Source organism: Phyllostomus discolor, chromosome 4, assembly GCF_004126475.2.
Source record: "Phyllostomus discolor isolate MPI-MPIP mPhyDis1 chromosome 4, mPhyDis1.pri.v3, whole genome shotgun sequence".
Lineage (NCBI taxonomy): Eukaryota > Metazoa > Chordata > Mammalia > Chiroptera > Phyllostomidae > Phyllostomus > Phyllostomus discolor.
The window spans coordinates 86,344,566-86,351,183 of NC_040906.2; positions in this window are offsets into that span (position 1 = coordinate 86,344,566).

The window sequence follows — 6,618 nt, forward strand, 5'->3', positions numbered from 1 at the left end:
AACAAACAAGTGTTGGAGAGGTTATGGAGAAAAGGGAAATCTAGTGCACTGTAGGTGGAAATGCAGACTGGTGCAGCCACTATGGAACAAAGGAGTGAGGGTTTTCAAGACTGCCTTTCAGAATGTTCTGGTCAAGATGGCAGTGTATGTAAATGTGGTACTCGAATCCTCCCACAATCACATCAAAGTTACAATTAAGCTACAGAGCAGCCATCCTTCAAAATTGCCTGAAATCTAGCTGAACAGAATTTCTAAAACTAAAGATGTAAAGAAGAAACCACATCAAGACTGGTAGAAGGGGTAGAGAGACAAAGCAGGCTGGTCCCACACCCATGTGTGCTGGATAAATATTAGAAGGGATATCTCTGCTGTGGGGATATTCCCTGAGTAAGAGTAAGGGATCATGGTACCACACCAGGCCTCCCAGCCTAATTGCAAGGAAGAGAAGTCCCCAAAACTTCTGACAGCAAAAACCAGTGGAGTTTGTGGCTGAATGAGAACTAAACAAAAAGCAGTACAAGTAAAGAAGACAGTTATTTAAAAGGGAGCTCCCATGAAATGTCAGGTGATTGCTCAATGAAAACTTAGGCCAGAGATTGGCAAGCAATATTCCATGTGATGAAAAGCACGTACTTACAACCAAAATTATTCTACCTAGCAAAGCTGTCATTTAGAATCAAAGGACAAATAAAGAGCTTCCTAGATGAAAAAAAGCAAAATTAGTATTACAAGAAATGTTAAAAAATCTTCATTAAGAAGAAGAAAAAGATCAACAATATGAATAAGATGGCAATAAATGCATATCAACAATTACTTTATTTTTATGAATAAAAGAGCTTCATTCTGATATAATTTATGTACATATAATTGATTTAGATATAATTTATATGCCATAAACTTAACCTTTTTGAAGTATTTAATTCAGTGCAACCACCATCATTATCTAATTTTATTTTATTTATTTATTATTTTAAAATTTTTTATTGTTGTTCAAGTACAGTTGTCTCCGTTTTCACCCCACCTCAGCCTCCTGCCCCACCCATCCCTGTCTCCTACCCTCCAACCTACCACATTTTCTTTATCCACGTGTCCTATGTGTTCCTTGATGGACTTCCCCCTATTTTCCCCCATTATCACCCTCCCCTCTCCCCTCTTGTTACTGTCAGTTTGTTCTTAATTCAATGTTTCTGGTTATGTTTTGCTTGCTTGTTTTGTTGATATTCCATGAATAAGTGAGATCATATGGTATTTGTCTTTCATTGCCTAGATTATTTCACTGAGCATAATGTTCTCCCTTTCCATCTTCCCTATTGGGAAGGGTAGGAGCTCCTTCTTTCTTTCTGCTGAATAGTACGTACCAATAGTCTGGTACATTGTGTAAAGGTACCAGAGTTTTTTTTTTTTTTTATCACTCAATTACTGGTGGGAATTTAGGTTGCTTCCAGCACCTAGTTATTGTAAATCATGCCGCTGTGACCACTGGGGTGCATAGGTTCTTTTAAACTGTTTCAGGATTCCTAGTGTATAACACCAGCAGTGGTATTACTGGGTCAAAAGGCAGTTCCATTTTTAGTTTTCTCAGTAAATTCCATACTGTTTTCCATAGTAGCTGTACCAGTCTGCATTCCCACCAACCGTGAACTAGGTTTTCACCACAATCTACTCACCACTTATTGTTTGTTGATTTGTTTATGATGACCATTCTCAATGGTGTGAAATAGTATCTCTTTGTGATTTTAATGTGCATTTCTCAGATGGCCAGTGATGCTGAGCATCCTTTCCTATGTCTCTGGGCCCTTTGAATGTCCTCTCTGAAGAAGTGTATGTTTAAGTCCTTTACCTGTTTTTTAATTGGGTTGTTCATCCTGGAGTAGAGTTGTGTGAGTTCTTTATGTATTTTAGAGATCAAACCCTTGTCTGAGGTATCATTGGCCAATATGTTTTCCCATTCGGTTTGTTCCCTTTTCATTTTGCTAACATTTTCTTTAGCCATGCAGAAGCTTTTTATTTTGATGAGATCCTATTTGTTTATACTTTCCTTTATGTCCCTTGATTGAGGGGACATATCAGTGAAAATACTACTGTGTGGAACATCTGAAATTTTCCTGCCTATGTTCTCCTCTATGACTTTTATGGTCTCTTGATTTATACTTAAGTCTTTTATCTACCTTGAATTTATTTTCCTGCATGGTGTAAGTTGGTGGTAGAGTTTCATTTTTTTACATGTAACTGTCCAGATGTCCTAATGCCATTTTTTGAAGAGGTTATTTTTACTCCATTTTATGAATCTCTCCCCTTTGTTGAATATTAATTGGCCATAGAGTTGGGTTTATTTCTGGGCCCTCTATTCTGTTCCATTGATCTATATGTCTGTTCTTATGCTAGTACCAGAATGTTTTGCTTACCACAGTAATGATAAGCCTTGTAATGTATTTTGATGTCAGGTATTATGAACCCTCCTACTTTGTCCTTCTTTCTCAGAATTATTGTGGCTATTCAGGGTCATTTATGGTTCCATATATATTTTTAAAATATTTGTTCTATATCTGTGAAATATGTCATTAGTATTTCAACAGAGATTGCATTGAATGTATAAATTGCGTTGGGTAGTATAGACATTGATAATGTTAATTCTCCTAATCCATAAACATTGTATATGCTCCCATTTATTTGAGTCTATCTTAATTTCTTTCTTCAGTGTTCTGTAGTTTTTGGAGTACAGGTCTTTTATCTCCTTGGTTAGGTTTATTCCTATGTGCACTATTGTTCCTGCTGCTCTATGAAATGGAACATTTTTCCTGATCTCTCTTTCTGATATTGCATTGTTGGTGTACAAAAATGCCATTGGTTTCTGAATATTGACTTTGTATCCCACTTTTCTGCCAAATTATTTATTAGGTCAAGCAGTTTTTTGGTGGAGTCTACAGGATTTTCAATGTACACTATCATACCATATGTAAACAATGACAGTTTTACTATTTAATCTCCACTTTGGATGCCTTTTATTTATTTTTCTTGTCTGATCACTTTGACTAGGACTTCCAATAGTATATTGAATAGAAGTGGTGAAAGTGAACATCCTTTTCTTGTCCCTGATCCTAGTGGGAAAGCTCTAAGGTTTTGTCCATTGAATACGATGTTGGCTGTAGGTTTCTTTTTTATGACCTTTATCATGTTAAGGAGTGCTCCCTGGACTCCAACACTGCTGAGTGTTCTTATGCTAAATAGATGCTGTACATGATCAAATGATTTTTCTGCATCTGTCGATATGATTGTGTGATTTTTTTCTCTTTCTTTTTGTTTATGTGATGTATGATTTTTATTTTTTAAATATTGTATTTATTTTTAGAGAGGGGGAAGGGAAGGGAAGGGAAAAGAGAGGGAGATAAACATCAATGTGTGGTTGCCTGTAGGGTGCCCCCAACTGGGGACCTGGTCTGCAAACCAGGCATGTACCCAAATGGAGAATTGAACTAGCAACAGTTTGCTTCACAAATCAGCACTCAATCCACTGAGCGACACTAGCCAGTGCATATTACATTTATTTATTTGTGAATATTGTACCATTCTTGCATCCTTGAGATGAACCCCACTTGATCATTGCATATGATCTTTTAAATATATTCTGGATGCAATTTGCCAATATTTAGTTGAGGATTTTAGCATCTATATTCATCAGTGATATTGGCATGCAGTTTTTTTGTTGTTGTTGTGTCTTTATCTGGTTTTGGGATTACAATGGTACTGGCTTCATAACAAGAGTTTGGGAGTCTTCTGTCTTCTTGGATTTTTTGGAATATTTTGAGAAGAACAGAGGCTGACTTTCTTAAATGCTTTGTGAAATTCTCCTGTGAAACTGTTCGATCCAGGGGTTCTGTGTGCTAGGAGTTTTTGGATTACTGCTTCAATTTGTCAGCTGTTATTGGTCTGCTCAGGCTTTCTGATTCTTCTTCACTGAGTTTTGGAAAATTATATTTTTCTAGAAATTTGTCCATTTCACCTAGGTTTTCAAATTTCTCGGCATACAGTTCTTCATAGTAATTTCTTACAGTCCTTTGTATTTCTGTGGTATCAGTTGTAATCTCTCTTCTTTCATTTCTGATTGTGTTTATTTAGGTCCTCTCTCTTTTTTTTCTTGATAAATGTGCTTAAAGGCTTGTTGATTTTGTTTATATTTTCCAAGAACCAGCTCCTGGATTTATTGATCCTTAGAATTGTGCTTTTAGTTTCTATGTCCTTTAATTCTGTTCTGATCTTGGTTATTTCCCTCCTTCTACTTACTCTGGGCTGCCTTTGCTGTTGTTCCTCCAGTTCTTGTAGGTGTAGGGCTAGGTTGTTTATTTGAAATGCTTCTTTCTTTTTTAGGTAGACCTGTATCTCTATGATCTTCTCTCTCAGGACTGCCTTTGCTGTGTCCCATAAGTTTTGGGTTGTTGTAAGTTCACTTTAATTTGTTTTCAAAACAACTTTTTGATTTCTTCCTTGATCTCATTCATAACCCATTCATTGTTTAATAGCACACTATTCCATATCCATGAATTTGAGTGGTTTTTAGTTTTTTCCTTGAGGTTGGGTTCTAGTTTCAGGCCCTTGTGGTTGAAGAAGATGTTTGGTATGATTTCAGTTTTCTTGACTTCGTTGAGTCTGGTCTTGTGTCCTATTAGTTGGTCTATCTTTGAAAATGTTCCATGTGCTTTTGCTTCTTTGGGATGAAAGTGTGTGTGTGTGTGTGTGTGTGTGTGTGTATGCAGTTAAGTCCATTTGTTCTAGGGCATTGTTCAATGCCACAATATTCTTGTTGAAGTTTTGTTTGGAAGAGCTATCCATTTTTGACAGTGAGCTGTTAAAATCCCCTAGTATACAAGTGCTGCTCTCTACATCTTTCTTGAAGTCTTCCAAAATTTCCCTTTTGCATTTGGGTGCTCCTATGTTGGGTGCATATATGAGTATAATGTTTATGTGTTCTTGGATGGATTCTTCCCTTCAGTTATGAAGTGTCCTTCTAGGTCCCTTTTTATGGCCTTTGTTTTGAAGTCTATTTTGTCTGATGTAAGTGTCACTACCCCAGCCATTTTTTTCCTTCCAATTTGCTTGGAATATATTTTTTCTAGCCCTTCACTTTCAGTCTGTGTAGGTCTTTTGTTCTGAGATGGGTCTCTTGTAGGCAGCATATGTGTGGGTCATGTTTTCTTTTCTATTTAGCTACTCTATGTCTTCTGATTGGAGTATTTAATCCAGCTACATTTAATATTACTTTTAGGTACTTATTCATTGTCATTTTATTCCCATTGTAGCTGGTTTCTCTCTCTTTCTTTCTCATTCTTTTTCTCCCTTTTCTTAAAGCAGTCTCTTTAGAACATCTTGCAGTGCTGGTTTGGTGGAGGTGCATTCTTTTAGCCTTCTTTTATCTAAGAAACTTCTTTTTTGGCTTTCCATTTTAATTGAGCTCCTTTCTGGAAAAAGTAGTCTTGGTTGCAGACCTTTGCTTTTCATTACTCAGTATTTGTTGCCATTCCCTTCTGGCTTGTAGTGTTACAATTGAGACATCAGCTGCTAGTCTTATCAGGGCTCCCTTGTATGTTACTTTCACTTTCTCCCTTGCTGCCTTTAAGATTCTCTCCTTGTCTTGGAATTTTGTCATTTTAATTATGATGTGTCTTGTAGTGGGACTCTAGTTGTTTCTCTTGATTGGGACTCTCTCTGCTTCCTGCATTTGTGTGACTTTTTCTCTCATCAAATTAGGTAAGTTTTCCATCATTACTTTTTCAAGCATGTTTTCTATACCTTGCTCTTCTTCTCCTTCTGGTACCACTGTTATATGAGTATTATTCCATTTCATGTTGTCCGGTAGTTCTCTTACCACCTCATTGTTCTTTTTGAGTCCTTTTTCTACTCATGGAGAAGACCAAAGTGCATTTCTTTTAGGTGGCCTTTAGTATTTACCCCTGTTTTTTTCTTTCTGTATTTCCCTCTGGTGATATTAGATGTTGACCCCATCTGACCTTAGGCAGCCTGATCTGAGACTGCCAGGAATCCACTGTCTGTGACTGTCTCCTGAAGTTATTAATCTACTCACTCTGCACTCAGCAGTGAAGCTTAAGCCCCATAGGGCAGGACAGAATTCCCCCTTGGGTTGGAGCTATTGTTTCTCCTCGGACCTCTATCACTGGGAAGGGAATGGTTTGCCTAAGCAGGATGGCTGCTGCTGTAGGGGTGATGACTCAGCTCCTCTCTCATTTCTCTCCCCAAAGCCTCCATCCCAAGTTTCTCCTCAATCATCTCTAGTTCACTCTGACCCCCTTTTCCCAGGGATCTGTGGTCTGTGGCTGTCCCCTTCAGTTGTTAATCTAGTCACCATGAACTCAGCAGTCAAGCTTAAGCACAAGAGAGCCAGAGCAGGGTCTCTCCTGAAGGTGGGACTGATGTTCCCCCTCAGGCTGCTGCTGCTCTGAGTGGTGTGGTCTGCCTGAGCAGGATGTCTGCTGCCATATGGGGGTTGACTCAGCACTAGGATCCCAGCAGCTATTCTCTCAGTTCTCCCCCCAAAGCTTCTGTCCCCAGTCTTTCCTTGGACATCTCTAGGTTACTCTGCCCTGCCTTTGCCAGAGCCCAGGGTAA